Raw genomic sequence first — 9,442 nt, 5'->3', positions numbered from 1 at the left:
AACAGCGCTGGAGCGTGTGAAGCTGCTGCAGGAGCTGGAGCAAGCGAGCACTGAATGGATGGGCAACATAGGGCAGAACTGCAGCTGGATGGAGGGCATCCTGCACATGGCATGGCAGCATTGGGTTGAACGGCAGAGGGATATAGGGCACCCTGCCCATTGCATGGCAGCATTTGCTTGAGCTGCAGATGGATGGAGGGCACCCTGCACATGGTATGGCATCATTAGGTTGAGCTGCATCTGAAGCACACTCTGCCCATGGCATGACAGCATTAAGCTGAGATGCAGCTGGATGGAGGGCCCCCTAAAAGATGGCATGGCAGCATTGGGATGATCTGCAGCTGGAGTGCACCCTACACATGGCATGGTAGCATAAGGTTAAGCTGCATCTGGAGGGCACCATGCAAATGGCATGGCAGCATTGGGTCGAGCTGCAGCTGGAGGACACCCTGCATATGGAATGGCAGCATTGGGTTGAGCTGCAAAGGGAGGGCGCACTTGTCACGGAGTTCTCTCTAGAGCTCACTCCGGGACAGTGGGTACAAACCCGGGGCAGCAGGAACAAAAGCCCCCCCCCTTTTCTCTAGCGGCACGGCGGCGCGGCCCGGCGCGGTCCGGCCACGTGCGTTTAGGGAGACGGGGAAGGGAAGGGAGATTGCGATTAGGTCTAACAAAAAAATGAGGGAGGAAAAAGCTGATCTGAGAACGAATGGCAGTTTAATAACCTAATAACACTAAACAACAACAAGAGAGTTTCAACAAAGAGAGTACCAAGTCCCAAATCTCACCGATGGAGCTGTGGAAGGCAGGAAGCTCTGACCACGCTGTCTCCTCGCAGGGAGCCGGTCCAGCAACCCCGTCCCCTTCCTCACTTCCCTTCTGGTGCTCCACCCCACATGCCCATTAAGGCAGTTCACAGAAAAAAAAAACTTGTCCCCTTTACTCCCATTATTAGGCATGGTGTTCTGATGTGGAATACCAACACCAACCAAATTGCAAAACCATAACATTCCACCCCTTATTACACATCATCACATCATGCCTAATTTTTATCAACATATAAACAGAACAGTAGTTAACATGCATTACATATGTACATACAGATATATATATATATATATACACACACATGGAATCACAGGCTGCACTCCCCCAGCATCAAGTTTCCCTGTGGCACACACTGAACATCCCCATCCTTCTGCATCACCCACCAGGTGCACCCAGGTCCCTGTGCAAAGACAGTTCCACGGAGGGGCCTCCCCTTTCCAGAGGCTGGAAGGACCCAAACCGCTTTTCCCAGCATATTCTTTACATGCACCACAGGAACCTTGTCTCCCTCCACGGTACGCAGGGAGTTGGACTGTGTAGGGCCGTCTCGGTTGGCTGATCCTCGGGTGTTTACCAGCCAGGTGGCTTCTGCTAGATGTTTCTCCCAGTTCTTAAATGTTCCACCACCCATCGCTTTCAGCGTGGTTTTCAGCAAACCGTTGTGGCGCTCAATCTTACCAGCGGCTGGTGCGTGATAGGGGATGTGATAGATCCACTCTATGGCGACGCCCATCTTGCCATTTCACCCCTAGAAACTGGATTTCTTGGGCAGGGCTCTTCACTTTGTCTCGCTTAATAGCGAAACCAGCAGACAGGAGGATTTGGATTATCCGTTCTCCTTTTTTAAAAACCTCCGTCACTGTATCACCCCACACAACGATATCCTCTATATACTGCAGGTGCTCTGGAGCACCGCCCTGTTCCAACGTGGCTTGGATCAGCCCATGGCAGATGGTCGGGCTGTGTTTCCACCCCTGGGGCAAACGATTCCAAGTGTACTGAACACTCCTCCAAGTAAAGGCAAACTGTGGCCTACACTCTGTGGCCAAAGGGACAGAGAAAAATGCATTGGCAATATCAATGGTGGCATACCATTTTGCCTCTTTCGATTCCAGTTCATACTGGAGTTCCAACATGTCTGGCACTGCAGCACTCAATGGGGGTGTGACCTCATTAAGGCCACGATAGTCCACTGTCAGCCTCCATTCTCCACTGGCTTTGTGCACTGGCCATATGGGGCTATTGAAGGGTGAATGGGTCTTACTAATTACTCCCTGACTTTCTAGTTGTTGAATGAGCTTATGGATAGGGAGCAAGGAATCCCTATTAGTACGGTACTGTCGTCTGTGTACTGTTCTCGTGGCAATTGGTACCCGTTGTTCTTCCACCCGTAGTAACCCCACAGCAGATGGGTCCCCTGATAGGCCAGGCAAATCAGACAGCTGCTTAATGTTGTCTGTTTCTATAGCAGCTATTCCAAAAGCCCATCTGTATCCTTTGGGGTCCTTGAAATGTCCCCTTCTTAGGTAATCTATTCCAAGTATGCAAGGAGCCCCCTGGCCAGTCACTATGCGATGCTTCTGCCAGTCTCTACCAGTGAGGCTTATCTCGGCCTCCAATACAGACAGTTCCTGCGAACCCCCAGTCACCCCATGTATATGTATCCGTTCTGTCCCTTCGAAACCTGAGGGTATCAGAGTGCACTGTGCACCGGTATCCACCAGTGCTTTATATTTTTGTGGTTCTGATGTGCCAGGCCACCGAATCCACACAGTCCAATACACTCTATCATCCCTCTTCCCCCCCTGGCTGAGGGCAGGGCCCCTCTATTGGTTGTCTGAAGCGGTAGAGGCAACCTCAGTAGTGGCTGACCTCTTTTGTAATTTTCTTACCCGTGCTCGCAGTACAAAATTGGGTTCGTCATGCCACTTCTTCATATCCTCTCCATGGTCACGCAGGTAGTTCCACATGGCACCACGTGACATAGGCTCACTGCGGTCCTTCACTCGGACAGGTGTGCGTTTGCGTCTGACAGCTGAGACTGCCACAGGTTCACAGTGGTTCCTTGCCACAGACCAGATCTTCTGCATGTTGTCCTGTCTTCTCTCCATTTGGTCCATTCTATCCACCATTTGACAGATGGCTGCGATGGTGGTACGGTGTGGCAGTAGTGAGTATTCGATATTTTGCAGTGAAAGGATGAGCTCAAAAATTTCAGGTCTCCTATCCAGCTCATCATACCTGTTAGAGTTCGTTAATAGTACACTGGAATACTTCCCTGGTGCTGACCGTATGAGTTTCTTGCATATTTCCGGAGTACCGCTCACCTTTTCTGGGTCATGGTAATCCTCTGGGTCCCCAGGGGCAAACGTGGGATCAAACAGCATTTCTGCCACAGCCATTTCTCTCAGGTACTGGATACCTTCCTCAGCTGTACTCCATTTTTCCAGTACAGGCTCCAAATCATTTTTGAGAAGACAGGTTGCCTTTACAGCTGATAGAATCCTCTCCCAGAGACTGGCGACTCCATCGAGACATCTGCTGATCCCTCTATCAATAGATGAGTCTCGAGCAATGTTTCCTAATTGACGAGCCTCATTGCAGCTTAGGGACATGCAGGAGGCCCCATTGTCCCAACACTGGAGCAGCCAAGTGACAAGGCATTCACCTGGGAGTCGGGCAAACTCCTTTCTCGCACTTTGGATTTCAGTAATTTTCAGAGGTTTACGAGTAGAGGAAGCAGTGACTTTTCCCTCATCATCACTATCTTCTCCGCGTCTGTTAGTCTTCTGAGTTGCCTTCCTTGGTGGTTTTGGGGAGGGTCCCTCGCCCGGATCTTCCTCTACTTCCTCCATCCGTTCCAGACGTGAGGACACACGTTCCCATCTCTGGCCTTCCACTGGGGCGACTGACACTGATGCTGGTGCTTCCTGTGGTCGGCTGGGATTGACTTGTTGCCTTCCCCTTAGGGTTTGGATCTCATTCTTGAGACTCTCTTTCTTTTTCATAAGCCATTCGATCTGAGATCCCCCTGATCTCCCACACTCACTCAGGGGTTCTATTAATTTCCCAAGGTCCCTCTGGTGTTCAGGGGTGAGATTACCTGATACTGGGGGTCCCGATGCTTCTGGCCCTTTTCCTGAGTCTCTCTGCACTATTCTTTGCAAGTCTCTTTGCAATTTATAGTAAACTACTACAATTAGAGAGACTAACAACACAGTATTCCAATTGACACCCCAGTCATACTTAAGGAATTCAGAGCATTCGTGAGCCAGTTCAAGCACGGTTCCTGTGATGTTCATTAGTCTGGAAGGGAGCCAGGCAGATATCTCTATCCCTGCCAGCTGTCGGATTAATAAATCTACCCCTACCCCCAACATCAGGAAGTCCTTAAGCCAGGACCACAGGAACCTACGGACTATCAGTCCTACATACAGGGCTGCTGAAAAAAACCACCTAATTACTGCCCAAAACATTGCCCTGAGCTCTGCCCGCATCCTCCACCAAAAATGTCACGGAGTTCTCTCTAGAGCTCACTCCGGGACAGTGGGCACAAACCCGGGGCAGCAGGAACAAAAGCCCCCCCCCCTTTTCTCCTGCGGCACGGCGGCGCGGCCCGGCGCGGTCCGGCCACGTGCGTTTAGGGAGACGGGGAAGGGAAGGGAGATTGCGATTAGGTCTAACAAAAAAATGAGGGAGGAAAAAGCTGATCTGAGAACGAATGGCAGTTTAATAACCTAATAACACTAAACAACAACAAGAGAGTTTCAACAAAGAGAGTACCAAGTCCCAAATCTCACCGATGGAGCTGTGGAAGGTAGGAAGCTCTGACCACGCTGTCTCCTCGCAGGGAGCCGGTCCAGCAACCCCGTCCCCTTCCTCACTTCCCTTCCGGTGCTCCACCCCACATGCCCATTAAGGCAGTTCACAGAAAAAAAAACTTGTCCCCTTTACTCCCATTATTAGGCATGGTGTTCTGATGTGGAATACCAACACCAACCAAATTGCAAAACCATAACAGCACTGCATATGGCATGGCAATATTTGGTTGAGTATCAGCTGGAATGTGGGCACGCTGAACATGGCATGGCAGCATAGGGTTGAGCTGCAGCTGTAAGCCACCCTGCACTTGGCATGGCAGCATTGGCTAGAGCTGCAGCTGGATAGAGGGCACTCAGCACATGGAATGGCAGCATTGGCTTGAGCTGCAGCTGGATAGAGGGCACATTGAAAATGGCATGGCAGCATTGGGCTGAGGTGCAAATGGATGGAGGGCACCCTGCACATGGCATGGCAGCATTGGGTTGAGTGGCATCTGTAGCGTCCCCTGAATATGGCATTGCAGCATTGTGTTGTGCTGCAGATGGGTGGGTAACCTGCACATAGCATAGCAGCATTGGGATGACCTGCAGCTGAATGGAGAGTATCCTGCCAATGGCATGGCGGTATTGGGTTGAGCTGCAGAGGGATGGCACCCTGAACATTGCATGGCAGCATTGGGTTGAGCTGCAGCTGGAGGACACACTGCAGATGGCATTGTAGCATTTTGTTGAGCTTAAGAGGGAGGGCATGCTGCCCACAGCATGGCAGAATTGGGTAGAGCTGCAGCTGGATGGAGGGCACTCTGCACATGGCTTGGCAGCAATAGCTTGAGCTGCAGCTGGATGGTGGGCATGCTGCACATGGCATGGCAGCAGTGGGATGAGCAACAGCAGTGTGGAGGTCACACTGCACATAGCATGGCAGCATTAGGCTGAGCTGCATCTGGTGTGCACCCTACACATGGCATGGCAACATTGGGTTGAGTTGCAGAGAGGAGGGCACCCTGCACATGGCATGGCAGATTTGATTTGAGCTGCAGCTGAATAGAGGGCACTCTGCACATGGCTTGGCAGCAATGGCTTGAGCTGCAGCTGGATAGATGGCACTCTGCACATGGCATGGCAGCACTGGATTGAGCTGAAGCAGGATGGATGTCACCCTGCACATGGCATGGCAACATTGGGTTGTGCTGATTCTGGAGGACACTCTGCACATGGCATGGTAGCACTGGGTTGTGCTGCAGCTGGATGGAGGGCACCCTATACATGACATGGCAGCAATGGGTTCAGCTGCTTGTGGAGGACACTCTGCACATGACATGGCAGCTTTGGGTTGAGCTGTAGAGGGAGGGAACCCTGCCTATGGCATGGCAGCATTGGGTTGAACTGCAGAGGGAGGGAACCCTGTACATGGCGTGGTATCACTGGGTTGTGCTGCAGCTTGATGGAGGGCACCCTGCACATGGCATTTCAGCATTGGTTTCAGCTGCTTCTGGAGGGCACTCTGCACATGGCATGGCAGCATTGGGTTGAGCTGCATCTGGAGGGCACACTGAATATGGCATGGCAGCACTAGGTTGAGCTGCATCTGGATAGAGGGTATACTGCGCATGGCATGGCAGCTTTGAGCTGAGTTATGTTGGATGGAGGGTACCTGCTCATTGCATGGTAGCACTAGGTTGAGCTGCAGAGGTAGGGCACCAAGCACATGGCATGGTAGATTTGATTTCAACTACAGCTGGATGGAGGGCACCCTGCAAATGGCATGGCAGCACTGTTTTGAGCTGCAGGCGGAGGGCACCCTGCACATGGCATGGAAGCATTGGGTTGTGCTGCTTCTGGAGGACACTCTGCACATGGCATGGCAGCACTGGGTTGTGCTGCAGCTGGATGGAGGGCACCCTGCACATGACATATCAGCATTGGTTTCAGCTGCTTCTGGAGGACACCCTGCACATGGCATGGCAGCTTTGGGTTAAGCTGCATCTTGAAAACACAGAATATGGCATGGCATCACTAGATCTTGCTTCATCTGGATAGAGGGTACCCTGCACATGTCATGGCAGCTTTGAGCTGTATTAAGTTGGATGGAGGGTACCTGCTCATTGCATGGCAGCACTGGGTTGAGCTGCAGAGGTAGGGCACCCTGCACATGGCATGGCAGCTTTGATTTGAGCTGCAGCTGGATGGAGGGCATCCTGAACATGGCATGAAAGCATTGAATTGAGCTGCACAGGGAGGGCACCCTGCATATGGCATGGCAGCATTGGGTTGAGCTGCACAGGGATAGCACCCTGCACATGGTATGGCAGCTTTGATTTGAGCTGCAGCTGGATGGAGGGCATCCTGAACATGGCATGAAAGCATTGAATTGAGCTGCACAGGGAGGGCACCCTGCATATGGCATGGCAGCATTGGGTTGAGCTGCACAGGGATAGCACCCTGCACATGGTATGGCAGCATTGGGTTGTTCTGCTTCTGGAGGACACTCTGCACATGACATAGCAGCATTGGGTTGAGCTGCATCTGGATACAAAGCACCCTGCGCATGGCATGGCACCATTGGTTTGAGGTGCAAAGGGAGGGCACCCTGCACATGGCATGGCAGCATTCAGTTGAGTATCAGCTGGATGGTGGGCATGCTGCACATGGCATGGAAGCATGGGGTTGAGCTGCAGCTGGATAGAGGGCACTCTGCACATGGCTTGGCAGCAATGGCTTGAGCTGCAGCTGGATAGAGGGCACCTTGTACATGACATAGCAGCATTGGGTTGAGATGCAGTGAAAGGGCATACTGCCAATAGCATGGCCGCATTAAGTTGAGCTGCAGCTGGATGGAGGGTACCTGCCCATGTCATTGCAGCATTGGGTTGAGCTGCTGAGGTAGGGCACCCTGCATATGGCATGGCAGCATTGGGTTGAGCTGCAAATAATGGGAACGCTGCACAAGTCAAGGCAGCATTGGTTTGAGCTGCATCTGGTTGGAGAGCACCCTGCACATGTCATGGCAACATTGGGTGTAGCTGCATCTTTTCAAAGAGCATCCTGCACTTGCTATGGCAGCATTTGGTTTAGCTGCAAAGTGAGGTCACGCTGCACATGGCATTGCAGCATTGTTTGAGCTGCAGCTGGAACACACAGCACATGGCATGTCAGCTATTGTTGACCTTCAGAGGGAGGACATGCTGCCCATAGCATGGAAGCATTGGGTTGACCTGCAAAGTGAATTCACCCTGAACAAGTCATGGCAGAATTGGGTTGAGCTGCATCGGGAGGACACCCTGCGTATGGAATGGCAGCATTGGGCTGATTTGCAGCTGAATGAAGTTCACCCTGCACTTGGCATGGCAGCATTGGGATGATTTGCAACTGGCAAGCAACTTGCACAAGGCGTGGCAGCATTGGTTTGAGCTGCAGCTGGATGGAGGCTACCTTGCCCATGGCATAGCAGCAATGGGTTGAGCTGCAGCTGGTTGGAGGGCACCCTGCTCATGGCATGGCAGCATTGGGTTGATCTGCAAAGAATGGGTACCCTGAACATGGCATGGCAGCATTGGGTTGAGCTGCATCTGTAGCGAACTCTATAATATGGCATGGCAGAATTGTGTTGTGGTGCAGAGGGGAGTGTACCCTGGATAGGGCATTTAAGCATTGAATGATCTGCAACAGGATGGAGAGCACCCAGCTTGTGGCATGGCTCATTGGGTTGCGCTGAAGAGGGAGGGCACCCTGCCTATGGCATGGCAGCACTGGCTTGAGCTGCAGCTGGAGGAGACCAAGCACATGGCATGGCAGCATTGTTTTGATCTTCAAAGGGAGGTCACCCTGCACACAGCACAGCAGTATTGGGCTGAGCTGCATATGAAGGTCACCCTGCACATGGCATGGCAGCATTGTGTTGAGCTTCAGAGGGTGGGCACCCTGCACATGGCATGGCAGAATTGGGTTGAGCTGCAGCTGGAGGACACCCTACACATGGCATTGCAACATTGGGTTGAGCTGCAGAGGGAGGGCACTCTGCACATGGCATGGCAGCATTGGGTTGAGCTGCAGAGGTAGGGCAACCTGCAATCAGAATGGCAGCATTGTGTTGAGCTTCAGAGGGAGGGCATGCTGCCCATAGCATGGCAACATTGGATTGAGCTGTAGCTTGGTGGAGGGCACCCTGCATATGGCATGGCCACATTCGGTTGAGCTGCAGCTTGATGGAGGTCACCCTGCACATGGCATGGCAGCATTGGTTTGAGCAGCATATGGAGGGCACCTGCCCATGTCATGGCAGCATTGGGTTGTGCTGAGTTGCAGCTGGATTGAGGGCACCCTGCCCATGTCATGGCAGCATTCGGTTGAGCTGTATCTGAATGGAGGGCACCCTGCACATGACATGGCAACATTGAGTTGAGCTGCAGTTGGATGGACGGCACCCTGCACGTGGTATGGCAGCATTGGGTTGAGCTGCAAAGGGAGTGCACCCTGCACAAGTCATGGCAGCATTGGTTTGAGTTGCTTCTGGAAAACACTCTGCACATGGCATGGCAACATTGTGTTGAGGTGTAGCGGGGAGGGCACCCTGCACGTGGCATGGCTGCACTGGGTTTAGCTGCAGCTGGATGGAGGACACCCTGCACATTGCATGGCAGCATTGGGTTGATCTGGAAAGAATTGTCACCCTGCACAAGTAATGCCAGCTTTGGGTTGAGCTGCATATGTAGCGAACACTAAATAGGGCATGGCAGGATTGTGTTGTGCTGCAGGGCAGGGTTCACTTCACATGGAATGGCAGCATTGGGATG

The sequence above is a fragment of the Coturnix japonica genome, chromosome W, assembly GCF_054131305.1.
Source record: "Coturnix japonica strain WE chromosome W, WE-NBRP24, whole genome shotgun sequence".
NCBI classification, from domain to species: Eukaryota; Metazoa; Chordata; class Aves; order Galliformes; family Phasianidae; genus Coturnix; species Coturnix japonica.
Note: the sequence above shows the minus strand (reverse complement) of the source record.